This window comes from Hypanus sabinus, chromosome X1 (assembly GCF_030144855.1).
Source record: "Hypanus sabinus isolate sHypSab1 chromosome X1, sHypSab1.hap1, whole genome shotgun sequence".
NCBI lineage: Eukaryota > Metazoa > Chordata > Chondrichthyes > Myliobatiformes > Dasyatidae > Hypanus > Hypanus sabinus.
This window is the reverse complement of record NC_082738.1, coordinates 9,362,885-9,376,859: the sequence shown is the minus strand read 5'-3', so window position 1 is coordinate 9,376,859 and position 13,975 is coordinate 9,362,885. Positions and strand designations below refer to the sequence as shown.

The following is a 13,975-nucleotide window of genomic DNA, read 5'->3' as shown; positions in this document are numbered from 1 at the left end:
ACTGTTCCTGAACCTGGTGGTATGAACCCTGAGGTTTCCTGTACCACCTTCCTGATGGGAGCAGTGAGAAGAGAGCATGACCTGGGTGATAGGGGTCATAGATGATGGATGCTGCTTTCCTGCGACAACACTCTGTGTAGATGTGCTCATTGGTGGGAAGATTTTACCCATGATGGACTGGGCTATATCCACAATGTTTTGTAGGATTTTTCATTCAGGAGTATAGGTGCTTCCATTCCAGGCTGTGATGCAACCAGTCAATATTTTCTCCACCACACATCTATAGAAGTTTGTCAAAGTTTTAGACGTCATCTTGAAACTTTGCATACTTCTAGGGAAGTAGAGGCACTACCGTACTTTCTTTGTAATTGCACTTATGTGCTGGGCTCAGGACAGGTCCTCTGAAATGGTAACACTGAGGAATTTAAAGCTGCTGTCCTTCTCCACCTCTGATCCCCCGATGAGGACTGGCACATGGATCTCTAGTTTCCTCCTTCTGAAGTCAATAATCAGCTCCTTGGTCTGCTTGATGTTGTGAGAGAGGTTGTTGTTATAGCACCACTCAGCCTGATTTTCAGTCCCCCTCTTATATGCTGATTTGTCACGTTTGATTTAGCCATCAGCAGTGGCGTCATCAGCAAACTTGAATGTGTCATTGGAGTTGCACTTAGCCACACAATCATAAGTGTAAAGCAATTAGAGCAGGGGGCTAAGCACAAAGCCCTGTGGTGCACCTGTTCTGAGTGGTTAAATGTGCATTTGAGGAAGGAGTGAGCTCCTTCTGCCCCATTCACTAGGTATCTGCATGTTCCAAAAGACCTCCCAAATATTTCTTCTGCATCTTGAGACATCCTGTCACCACAAAGGACTTGTCACTGGGACAGCGAGCTGTTTACTGTTCACCTGTGCTGTGCTTTACTACATGCATTTGAATTATATATATTTTTAACTTACTTATAGTATAATATTTTGATTTATGTGCTGTGTGTGTAATATATTGTGTGGGTGCACTGTGGTTCACAGGAAAAGTTGTTTCGCTTGACTGTATATATGAAGTCAGATGACAATAAACTTGAACTTGACCCACATGCCAAGAGTCCCAAAGAATCAGTGAGAGGCTTTGAAAATATCCTCAAATCACTCCCTCCATTCTCCTAATCATAATAATTTGTTATGATGGAGCTCGGAATAGGAATTGGTGTCGGGCACGCCATCAAAGAAAGCTAAATGTAATCAGGGTCACAGTGCTGAGGCTGTTGGCCTTCAAATCGACTCTAATGTCAGGTTATCCTGCCAGTGGATTTGAAGAATTTTGCATGACATCACGTCACTGGCAAAAAACCCTCCCGTGGTTTTAAGTGAAACAGTAGGAAGTCCTTGAACCTTAAGTATACAGGGATCATGATTGCCCTTTTAAGGTATCATCTCCAAACACATGCTCTGGTCCCTATAAGGCTTTAAGGCTATGTGGTGCACAGGAAGCTGTGGTGCATTTTGTCAAAAGTGTCTGCCTTCACTGACAAGTGGCTTCAGAGATATGAAGTGGGTTGTCTCACAGATTTTTGTTGACAGGAAATGTTGTTGTATAGTGGGAACATTTTAGTAGAGGACACTTAATTTACAATTGTACAGTGTGTGATGAATTGAAGCACAGTCTCTCAATATGCACATAAACAGAATTCACTAATCAGAACCTTTATTTTTTGATGTTGCCATAAAAGTATGTAGAGGAACAGAAAATTCAAGAACATTTCAGAGAGAAGACGTAGTAACTGCTTAAATGGAAATGAAAATACCTCAAAATATCTGAGGATGCCCTTTCAATATAGCTTGACTGCCGAAATAACTGCCAAGTAAACATTGAATATATAGGCTTTGAAGCAATTAAATAAAGTCATTGTCTCTTTCAAGTCCAGGAGTAAACCTTTTTTTAAACCAAGTTTAAAGCAGGTCATGACCCTTACATAGATCCCATTATCAAAAGGAGACAAAAGAGTCATAAAAGTGAAATAGGTCTGTTTGTAATTCCAGGAATAGAAAAGGAAACAAAAGTCAAATACTGGAAGATTGGTACAAAAAATACATACAGCACTTAGGCCATCATCAGGCCCTTGAGGCTACCTGCTGGATTACAAGTTTCTTCCCTAAAATCTGCAAAACCTCCTTCTGCAGCTGTTGGCAGGGTCATCACCAATGACAGCAAAATCTGGGCTAGTGTAATTCACATTCTATGTGGGTTCAATCAAAATCAATGACCTTAAGGGAAGCAGATATGCCTGACATAAGGAAATTTATTGACCAGACACATTTCAATCTCATGTCTAAGTCACAAGGAAAGAAGGCTCATTCAACTGTACAGCTCACAATAAAGGGTATAGCTAAACATGAATGTGAGCTTGTGTTGCCCCATTATGGTTGATGATCAGACAACCAAAGTATAGGTGTAAACCTCGGACTGGCAGGTAAGATGTTCCAGACATTACGTAATCATGGCTGAAAGCTTACAATTAGGAGCTTAATGTCCAAGGATGCACATTGTATCGAAAAGACAGGCAAGTAGGCAGAGGGGGTGGAGTGGCTCTGTTGATAAAAAAAATGAAATCAAATTATTAGAAAGAGGTGACATAGGGTCAGAAGGTGTTGATTCGTTTTGGCTTGAGCTGAGGAACTGCACAGGTAAAAAGACCCTGATGGGAGTTGTATACAGAACCCAAAACAGTAGTAAGGTTGTGGTCTTTGTTACTATGGGAGATAGAAAATGCATGCCAAAAGGGAAATGTTACAATAGTCATGGGGGACTTCAATCTGCAGGTAGATTGGGAAAATCAAGTTGCTGTTGGATTCCAAGAGGAGGAATTTCTAAAGTGCCTACGGGATGGCTTTTTAGAGCAGCTCATGGTTGAGCCCACTAGGGAATCAGCTATTCTGGATTGGGTGTTGTGTAATGAACCAGAACTGATTAGAGAGCCCTTAGTGGGAAGTGATCATAAAATGATCAAATTCACTCTGAAATTTAAAAAGAAGAAGCTAAAGTCAGATGTATCAGTATTACAGTGAAGTACAGGGAATTACTGAGGCATGAGAGAGAAGGTGGCCAGAAATGATTGGAAAAGAACACTGGCAGGGATGATAGCAGAGCAGCAATGGCTGGAATTTCTGGAAGCAATTCACAAGGCTCAAGATACATGCATCCCAAAGAGGAAGAAATATTCTAAAGGAAAGATGACATGACTGTGGCTAACAAGATAAGTCAAAGCCAACATAAAAGCCAAAGAGAGGTCATATAATACAGCAAAGATCATTGGGAAATTATAGGATTGGCAAACTTTAAAAACCAAAAGACAATTAAAAAAGTAAAGATCGAATATGAAAGTAAGTTAGCAAGTAATATTAAAGAGGATACCAAAAGTTTCTTCAGATACTTAAGTGCAAAAGCGAGGCGAGAGTGAATACTGGACCACTGGAAAACCATGCTGGAAAGGTATCAATGGGGGACAATGAAATGGCGGATCAACTAAGTAAGTATTTTGTGTCAGTCTTCACTGTGGAAGACACTAGCAGTAAGATAAAAGTTCCAAGTGTCAAGGGGCACGAAGTGTGTGAAGTTACCCTAACAAGAGAGAAGGTTCTTTGGAAACTGAAAGGTCTGAAGGTAGATAAGTGACCTGGACAAGATGGTGTACACCCCAGAGTTGCTGAAAGAGGTGGCTGAAGAGATCGTGGAGAGATTAGAAATGATCTTTCAAGAATCACTAGATTCTGGAATGGTTCCAGAAGATTGGAAAATTGCAAATATCACTCCACTTGTCAAGAAGGGAGAGAGGCAGAAGAAAAGAAACTATAGGCCGGTTAGTCTGACCTCAGTGGTTGGGAAGATGTTGGAGTTGATTATTAAGGATGAGGTCTCACAGTACTTGGAGGCACGTGATAAAATAGGCTGTGTTTAGCATGGTTTCCTCAAGGGTAAACCTTGCCTGACAAATCTGTTGGAATTCTCTGAGGAATTAACAAGCAGGATAGACAAAGGAGAATCGGTTGATGTTGTGTTCTTAGATTTTCAGAAGGCCTTTGACAAAGTGCCACACATGAGGCTTCTTAACAAGCTAAGAGCGCATGGTATTACAGGAAAGATTCTAGCAATGGATAAAGCAATGACTGATTGACAGGAGGCAAAGAGGAGGAATTAAGGTAGCCTTTTCTGACTGGCTGCCAGTCACTAGTGGTGTTCCACAGGGGTCTGTGTTGGCCGATTCTTTTTAAGTTGTATGTCAATGCTTTGGATGACGGAAATGATGGCTTTCTTGCAAAGTTTGTAGATAATATGAAGACAGGTGGAGGGACAGGTAGTTTTGAGGAAGCAGAGCAGCTACAAAAGGACTTCGGCAGATTAGAAGAATGGGCAAGGAAATGTCAGATGGAATACAGTGTCGGGAAGTATAGTCAAGCACTTCGGTAGAAGAAATTAAAGGGTCGACTATTTTCTAACTGGAGAGAAAATACAAACCTCTGAGATGCAAAATTAATTTACAGGTTGAGCCTGTCGTGAGAAAGGCAAATATAATTTTAGCATTTATATCAAGAGGACTAGAATATAAAAGTAAGGATGTAATGTTGAGACTTTATAAAGCATTGGTGAGGCCTCACTTGGAGTATCGTGAGCAGGTTTAGACCCCATATCTTAAAAAGGATGTGCTGAAACTGTAGAGGGTTCAAAGGAGGTTCATGAAAATGATTCCGGGATTGAATGGCTTATCATATGAAGACCATCTGATGGCTCTGGGCCTGTATTCAGTAGAATTCAGAAGAATGAGGGGTGACCTCATTGAAACCTATGGAATGGTGAAAGGTCTTGATAGAGTGGATGTGGAGAGGATGTTTCCTATGGTGAGGGAGTCCAAGACCAGAGACACAGCCTCGGATTAGAGGGATGTCCATTTAGAACAGAGATGCGGAGGAATTTATTTAGCCAGAGAGTGGTGCATCTGTGGAATTCTTTGCCACAGACAGCTGAGGAGGTCAAGTCATTGGGTATATTTAATGCAGAAATTGATGGATTCTTGATTGATTCGGGCATGAAGGGATACGGAGAGAAAGCAGGGGATTGGAGCTGAGAGGAAAATTGGATCAGCCATGATGAAATGGCAGAGAAGACTTGACGGGCCAAATGGCATAATTCCGCTCCTATACCTTATAGTCTTATTTATCAAATCATCTTGAATCAAGAAATCTTCAGGGCAGCTTTATTAGTATGGCAACACTTCTGCTAAAACCATTCAAACTGGGAACCAATTGATGCACTGTAAAACTAAATAGCACCATTAGTGTAGGTGGTTTTTGAGAAGTCACGATCCCCAGTACTCTTAAGAGTTCAATGTCAGTTTCTCTGCTCAGTACCATTTGAATTTTAATCAGGTATGGGTTTGGAGTACTAGTTTTCCATCTCTCTCTGCCTACCTGATCTTGGGAAAATTTACAACATAAATATTGGTATGCTCTATTCCATAATTACCTAGTTTAAAAACAAAAAAATCAGTTGCATTTAGAGGGAATGGAAGTGCACATAATGCTTGATTTGTGTACGTCCCATGTAACCATCAGTGTTATCCTGAAAACAAATGCAGACATTCTGCAATATGTTTCCAAAGATCTTACACATAAATTAGGACATCTGATATGACAATATGAAGTTCCAAAGTGTGCCTAAAAACACGTCCACAAGCAGCAGTTTTGAGTTTTCCTTAAAAGAGATCCTTAAAGTTCAAGGAAGATGGATTACATCCAGACTTAAGGGGAATCAAAATCTTTGAGGGAGATTTGCTAGAGCAACTCAGGAAGGTTTAACTAGTAAGGCCACAGGTTGAGACGCAGAATAATGCAGCTATAGTGGGGGTGCTAATTCGTATGTCAAAAACTAGAACAGACAAATCCAGGGGAAAGTGCAAAAACAGCAGGGAGAGCATGAGAAGGATTGCCTCAAGCTTGACTGCGTTGACTTTAATATAAGGAGCACATGGGATTATGATCTTCTTGTAACCACGACAACAATGGTTGAAAAGCTGGGTGGTGGGGGAGATGATATGTTCTGGGTTATAGGCGGCCATAAGACAAGCAGCAGAATTAGGCCATCTGGCACACTGAGTCTGCTCCGCCATTATGGTAAACTATGTACCCCTGCCTGGACATGCCCCTCTGCTGACTGCTCCTGCGGCTCCTCCCACAGACCCATGTATAAAGGCGATTGGGGCACTGCTCCTCCATCAGTCTCCGAGATGTTGTACTCCCTTTTTGCTGCTAATAAAAGCCTATCGTTCACTTCCAGTCTCCTTGAGTTATTGATGGTGCATCAGCCATTCAATCATGGCTGATCCTTTTTCCTTCTCAACCCCAGTTCCCAGACTTTCCCCTGTAACCTTTAATGCCACGTCCAAACAAGAACTTATCAATTTCTGCCTTAAATACACCCAACGACCTGGCCTCCAGAGCTGCACGTGGGAACAAATTCCACAAATTCACCACCCTTCAGCTAAAGAAATTTCTCCGCATCGCTGTTTTGAAAGGGTGCCCCTCTATCCTGAGGCTGTGCCCTCTTGTCCCAGACTCTCCCACCATGGAAAACATCCGTTCCACATCTACTCGTCTAGACCTTTCAACATTCAAAAGGTTTCAATGAGATCCCCCCACCCCCCCCACCATCCTTCTGAATTCCAGCGAGTACAGAACTAGAGCCATCAAATGTTCCTCATATGAAAACTCTTTCATTCCTGGAATCCTCCTTGTGAATCCCCTCTACAAGGCCAGCACATCTTTTCTAAGATGGGGGCCCAAAACTGTTCACAATACTCAAGGTGAGGCATCGCCAGTGCCTTATAAAGCCTCAGCCTCACATCCCAGCTATTGGATTCTGGACCTCTTGAAATGAATGTTAACATGGCATTTGCCTTCCTCACCACTGACTCAACCTGCAATTTCACCTTCAGAGCGTTCTGCACAAGGACTCCCAAGTCCCTTTTGCATCTCACATTCCTGGATTTTCTCCCCATTTAGAAAATAGTCCGCACATTCATTTCTACTACCAAAGTGCATGGCCATGCATTTTTCAACAATGTATTTCATTTATCACTCTCTTGCCCATTCTACTAATCTGTCTAAGTCCTTCTGCATCCTACCTGTTTCTTCAACACTACCTGCCCCTGCACCAATCATCGTATCATCTGCAAACTTGGCAACAAAGCCATCTATCCCATCATCTAAATCATTTATATACAGCATAAAAAGAACTGGTTCCAACACCGACTCCTGCGGAAGGAACACCACTAGTCACTGGCAGCCAACCAGAAAAGGATCCTTTTATTCCCACTCACTGCCTCCTATCAATCAACCAGTGCTCTAACCATGCTAGTAACTTCCCTGTAATAACATGGGCTCTTAACTTGGTAAGCAGCCTCATCTGTGGCACATTGTCAAAGGCCTTCTGAAAGTCCAAATATACAAAAACCGCTGCTGCCTTCCTCCCTTCTTAAAGATTCAAGCATGCCTGTGGGGAGGCTGCAGGTAGTGCAAAAAAGGAGGCTGTGTTCTACGACTGATCAGGGAGAACATTATGATCGCACTTGGGGAGGATATTCAGAAATAAACAGTCAATGAGGCTATATGGCTAGAATCTACAGCTGAGAAACAGGGTATCACCTTGTTATCAGGACTATTCTATGATCGTTCCATTAGTCAGCAGCAGTTATACGAATAGATATTCAGATGCAAGGGTGTAAAGGCAGGAGCATTTTAGTAGAGGGGCATTTTAATATTCCCAATATTGATAAGGATTGCCTTGATGTAAGGAGCTTAGATGAGATAGAGTTTGAAAGTGCATCCAAGAGAGAATTTTGATGTAGCATATAGAGAATCCTACAAGGGCAAGTGTCCCCATCTTGGGGGGGTCCACAGATAATGGTAGGGTCGGGAAACTCTGTACTAGGGAGACGGTACTGCTTTCCTCAGAGGAGCCGTTAGTTTGAGTCACTGTCCTCTAAGGGCTGCTGGTTCTAGTCATTGCCCTCGAAGGGCTGCTAGGTCCCAATACTCTTGGAGATGTTATTGAAATTCTGAGATTTAAGGATTGGACTATAGTACAAACTAACTGTCGCTTATATTGGCCTCTTTCAGCTCTGTGTTTTTTGTGTGTTCGTGCCCATTCTTTTTTGTTGCCGATTGGCAGGCTGGGGGTTTGAGTGAACTGTTAGGTTTTGTGCTAGGGAGGGGTTGGGGGTGTTTCGGGTTTGCAAGTTTACGTTTCTTTTTCTTTTTGTGCGGGGGGGGGATTAATGTCTTTCTTTAAACTACTTCTATAGTTTTCTGTATTCTATGGCTATCTGGAGAAGAGATAAATTTCTGTTTTGTATTCTGCATACATACTTTGATAATAAAATGAACCTTTGAACCTTTGATCTCATCTGAGGGAATGAGAATGGGTAAGTGATAGAAGTGTCTGTGGAGGAACCTTGGGAATAGATGAGTAAGTTTCAATGTTGCAATGGAAAAAGTCAAGCTTTGTTCTCAAGTATGGACCCTGAACTAGGGTAAGGCAGATGTCAGTAGTATAAAACAGGACCTGATCAATGTAGTCTGGGAGCAGCTGTCAGAGGGGAAAATCAATAGAGGATAAATGGGAGGCAATTAAAGGCAAGATAATAAGAGGTCAGAGTCAACCTGTCCCTGTAAGGAGATGAGGCAAAGATGGTAAGAGAATATTGGTTAACTAAGGACACTTTAGATTTGATCAGGGAAGTATATCAAGTACAGAAAATTTGTCCTTTGAGGATTATTAGGGATATAGGAGAGAAGAAAAAATTTAGGAGGGCAAAAATGGTTCAAGAATTATTTCTAGAAGAAATAAAGAGAACTCTAAAACCTTTTTATACTGGAGAGCTCGTCTACTGATGCTATATGGGTGGAACTTAGGAATAAGAAAGGGATGACCACGTTAATGGGGTCATATTATAGAGCACTCAATAGTCAACGGGATTGAGAGGAGCAAGGTTGTAGAGACTGCAGACTGTTGCAAGAAACATTATATTATGATAGTAGGTGATTTTAACTTTCAATACATAGATTAGGACTCCCATACTGAAAAACGGCTGGATGGGATAGAGTTTGTCAAATGTGTTCTGGAAAGTTTCCCTAATCAGTACATACTGTAGAAATCCCAGCTGGAAGAAAAGTGGTACCAGATGATCTTCCATTAGGGAATGAGACATGGCAGGTGACAGAAGTTTGTGCAGGTGGAGACTTTGCATCTAGTGATCATAATGCCATTAGTTTCAAAGAAAATATGCAATTAGATAGGTCTGGTTCATGGGTTGAGATGCTAATATGGAGAAAGGCCAATTGTGAAGGCAGAGCTTAGGAGGACTAATGGCACCTAACAGCGACTCCTTTGCTCGCATCTTCGGAAACGGCTCTATTTCTATCTTTAATATCTCTAGTTTTCCCTTTCAGGGTTCTTTTGAAGACCCTGACCTGGAGTTACACGCTGACTATGGTTCTTTGCAGGAATGGAACCCGTTCTCAGTGTTTCACAACTGGCTGTTTTTTGGCACACCAAGGACCGAGTTTTTGTGACTTTGGAGACAGGAGGGATCGGAAGTCAGTGTCCGAGCAGAAGACCAGTGTGTTGTGGGAGATGGAAGATCTTTGGCTGTGTTCCCAGAGTCCTGAGATCTTTGGGCACAGAGCTTGGAAAAAGCGATGCATGGACTTTTAACATTGTAAACCAGCGAGTTGTTTGTTATATCTCCCCTCTGACTGTGACACGGAGACACCTCTTTCTCCCTTATTGCCTTATTGGGGGGGGGGGGGTGAGAGAGGGTGAGAGGGAGAGAGAGACAAGAGACACTGGTATGTCAAATACTGGGTGAACAAGTAGTCTTTGGGGTAACTGCAAGTCTGTGTCTTTACTGTTGCTTTGCTCATGCTTGAGTGCTGGGTGCCAATGCTGTATTTTGCCAGTGGGGAGAGGGGGATTGTTGCCTTGCTGCTGCTCACGCGTGGGAGGGAGAGTTGCTGGGGAGGAACTTGGGGTTCTAACACTTAACTGTCGTTCATTCTTTGAGGCACTCCTCTGTTTTTGTGGATGGTTGTGAAGAAAAAGCATTTCAGGATGAATATTGTATACATTTCTGACATTGTATGTACTTTGAAACCTCAGAGACCACGCTGTAAACTAAGCAACTCAAAGTCAGCATGGGTCTGATTCTCTCTGTGTTGTGTTAAGTAAAGAATAGTGAAGTTTCGATTCTGAGAAATGAAGGTTAACTTCTGTAAATATAGTACAATCCCTGACCTTCTTGTTTAAGGAAGCAAACACTCAGTATTTTGCAGTAAAATATGAAAAAAGTTATAATTCAGCTATGACATCATTTTCCGATGTTAAACATCTTACCAAGTAATAAGTACAAGCTGTTAGTATGACTACCTTTTTTAACATCTATGCTTGTAGGTAAGAATTATATTTACTAATTCCAAGCTCAAGAACCACTTGAGAAACTCAGATGATTATTATGGGGAATCAAAAGGAAAACAGACAAGGTCAAATTAGATCACATTGTATCATAAAGATCAACGTGTTCAGTTAAAGATGTCACCATATACCAACTTCTGTTGAAATAACCTAGAAGTCTGGGTTCCTGGCAGTGCCACTGATTTGATTTGCTTACATTATATACTCTGATGTCATGCTCATTGCCTAAGCTCAGTCATATCAAGTCAATCATCAATAATTCAATGAAAATTCAAAAGACAGTCTTTTATAGTCCTTAAAGATTCATTCCTTGCCTTTATACCTGTGGTGAACTGCCTGTCTGGACATGCCCCTTGCTGACTGCTCCTGTGGCTCCTCCCACAGGCCCCTGTATAAAGGCGACCTGAGGCCTGACGCTCGGCCTCAGTCTCCAGGACATAGTATGATGGACACTCACTCCTGGTTCCTTCTTCCAGTCAATAAAAGCCGATATCTCGTCTTACGTCTCAGTGTGAGTTATTGATGGTGCATCAATTTTATTGACTGGAAGTTTTAAAACATGGAAACCGTTTTGCGTCCGGACCGGTTGGATTTGGACCCTCAAGACCCTGACGCAGCTCTCGCTTTTGAGCACTGGCTTGCATGCTTCCAATCGTACTTGGAGGAGGTTCGTGCAACTGAACCCGCCGTTATGCACAGAATTCTACTCTCGAGGGTCACCCCCAAAGTTTACTCCATTATCCGGGACCTGCCGACCTACGATGGGGCACTGGACGCCCTCAAAAGACAGTACCTGCGGCCGGTGAACACCGTCTACGCAAGACATCGTTTAGCTACCCGGCGACAGCGGCCTGGCGAATCGTGTGCTGAGTTTCTCCGAGCACTACAGACACTCGTCCGACCTTGTGACTGCAAGACGCTCACGGCAGAACAGCATGCGGAGCTGCTGGTGCAAGACGCCTTTGTGACGGGACTGAGGTCAGTGTACATGCGCCAGCGACTGCTGGAAAATGCCGACCTTACCTTACGCTCGGCGATATAGATGGCCAACGCTCTAGAAGCTGCTTTGCATAATGCTGACGCTGTCCAGTCGCGCGATTCCCCGCCGGTTCCGTGGACTCCTCAGACCCCACCGCCGGCTCCCGGGAGCAAATTCGCCAACGCCGCTTCCAATCGCGATTCCACGAGTTCCCCGAACCCGACCACAGCGGCAGCCCGTCAGAAGCCTGTGCTTTGTTATTTCTGTGGCCATAAAAAACACTCTTGACAACGCTGTCCAGCGCGAGAAACGACCTGCTCCAGCTGCGGAAAGCGGGGCCATTTCGCCAAGGTCTGTAAGTCTCAACCTCGAGCGGAGTGCAGCGCTGCGGGTGAAACGTGGGGGCCGCCATCTTGCATGCCCGGATGTGGGCGGCCATCTTTGTCGGCGTCAGCACGCCCCGCCCCCGCCCCTCCGATGCTTACCCGGTACCCCGACAGCATTTCAACTCTGGCCACTGTAACTCTCGACCAAAGCGCCCCACACCAGCTTGCAAGGTCCATGATGGACATCCGGGTGGAGGGGCACAGGTCTAGATGCCTGTTTGACACAGGCAGCACTGGGAGTTTTATTCACCCGGACACAGTGCAACGCTGCAGACTTGCAACGCGGCCGGTAAGTCGGAGGTTCCATTTGGTTTCTGGGTCGCAGTCCACAGACATCCGGGCGGGTTATGTAGCTACTTTGGTGGTGCAAGGCACAGAATATCGGAACTTTGAGCTACTGGTCATGCCTAATCTGTGCGCACCTGTGCTATTGGGGCTGGACTTCCAGAGCCATCTCAAAAGTGTGACTATGGTATACGACGGGCCCCTCCCACCACTCACTGTCCGGAATCCTCAGTTTTGTGGGACTTCTTCACATACCCCGCTACTGACCACACACACACACGGGCACACACATCCCATCCAGAACAATTCCGACAGCTGCGCTACCGACACCACTTGCAGCCTCTCCACTCTCAAGGTCCCTCCCCCACCGCTGTTCGCTAACCTGACCCCTGACTGTAAGCCTGTGGCAACTAAAAGCAGGAGGTACAGCGCGGGGGACAGGGCCTTCATTCAGTCGGAGGTGCAGCGGCTGCTCAGGGAGGGGATCATTGAGCTAAGCTCAAGCCCTTGGAGGGCCCAGGTGGTTGTTGTTCGGACTGGGCAGAAAAATAGGATGGTGGTGGACTATAGTCAAACCATCAATAGGTTCACGCAGCTTGACGCGTACCCCCTACCCCGCATCGCGGATATGGTCAACCAGATTGCTCAGTACAAGGTGTACTCAACAATAGATCTGAAATCTGCTTATCACCAGCTCCCCATCTGCCCAGAGGACTGCCCCTACACCGCCTTTGAGGCGAGCGGCAGGCTCTATCACTTCCTGCGCGTCCCTTTCGGTGTCACGAATGGTGTCTCTGTCTTCCAGAGGGAAATGGACTGGATGGTGGACCAGTACCAACTGCAGGCCACATTTCCCTATCTGGATAACATCACCATCTGTGGTCACGACAGGCCAGATCACGACGCCAACCTCCAACGATTTCTCCAAGTGGCCGCAGCTCTGAACCTTACTTATAACAGGGACAAGTGTGTGTTTGGAACCACCCGCCTTGCTATACTTGGGTATGTCATGGAAAACGGGGTTATTGGCCCTGATCCCGAACGTATGCGCCCCCTGTTAGAACTCCCTCTTCCCACCACTCTCAAGGCCCTCAGACGGTGCCTGGGTTTTTTTTCCTATTATGCCCAATGGGTCCCCCATTACGCAGACAAAGCACGCCCCCTGGTCAAGTCTACCTCGTTTCCCCTCTCTGCTGAGGCCCGCGCGGCCTTCAGCTGCATTAAAGAGGACATTGCTAAAGCTACGATGCATGCGGTGGACGAGACCGCTCCCTTCCAAGTGGAGTGTGACGCCTCCGATTTTGCTCTGGCTGCTACCCTCAATCAGGAAGGCAGACCAGTAGCATTCTTTTCTCGCACCCTCCAAGGCTCCGAAATTCGGCACTCCGCGGTGGAGAAAGAAGCCCAGGCCATAGTGGAGGCTGTTAGGCACTGGAGGCACTATCTTGCTGGCAAAAGGTTCACCTTGCTGACTGACCAGCGCTCGGTTGCGTTCCTGTTCAGCAACCAACAGCGGGGCAAAATCAAAAATGATAAGATTTTGCGGTGGAGAATAGAACTCTCCACCTACACCTATGATATCCTGTACCGGCCTGGCAGACTCAATGAGCCCCCTGATGCCCTATCCCGGGGAACATGTGCTAGCACCCAGCTCGACCAGCTGTACACCCTTCATGCACAACTTTGCCATCCGGGGGTCACCCGATTTTACCATTTTGTGAAAGCTCGGAACCTGCCGTACTCCCTGGAGGACATCAGGACGATGACCAGGGACTGCCAAATTTGCGCTGAGTGCAAACCGCACTTCTACCA

General features: G+C 44.9%; 1 protein-coding gene across 3 annotated transcripts in view; it reads right to left on the bottom strand.

Moving 5' to 3' along the window:
- Positions 1 to 13,975, bottom strand: part of LOC132384559 (protein TANC2-like) — a 764,460-nt gene that overhangs the window by 428,663 nt on the left and 321,822 nt on the right. The gene's annotated exons all lie outside the window — the stretch shown is intronic.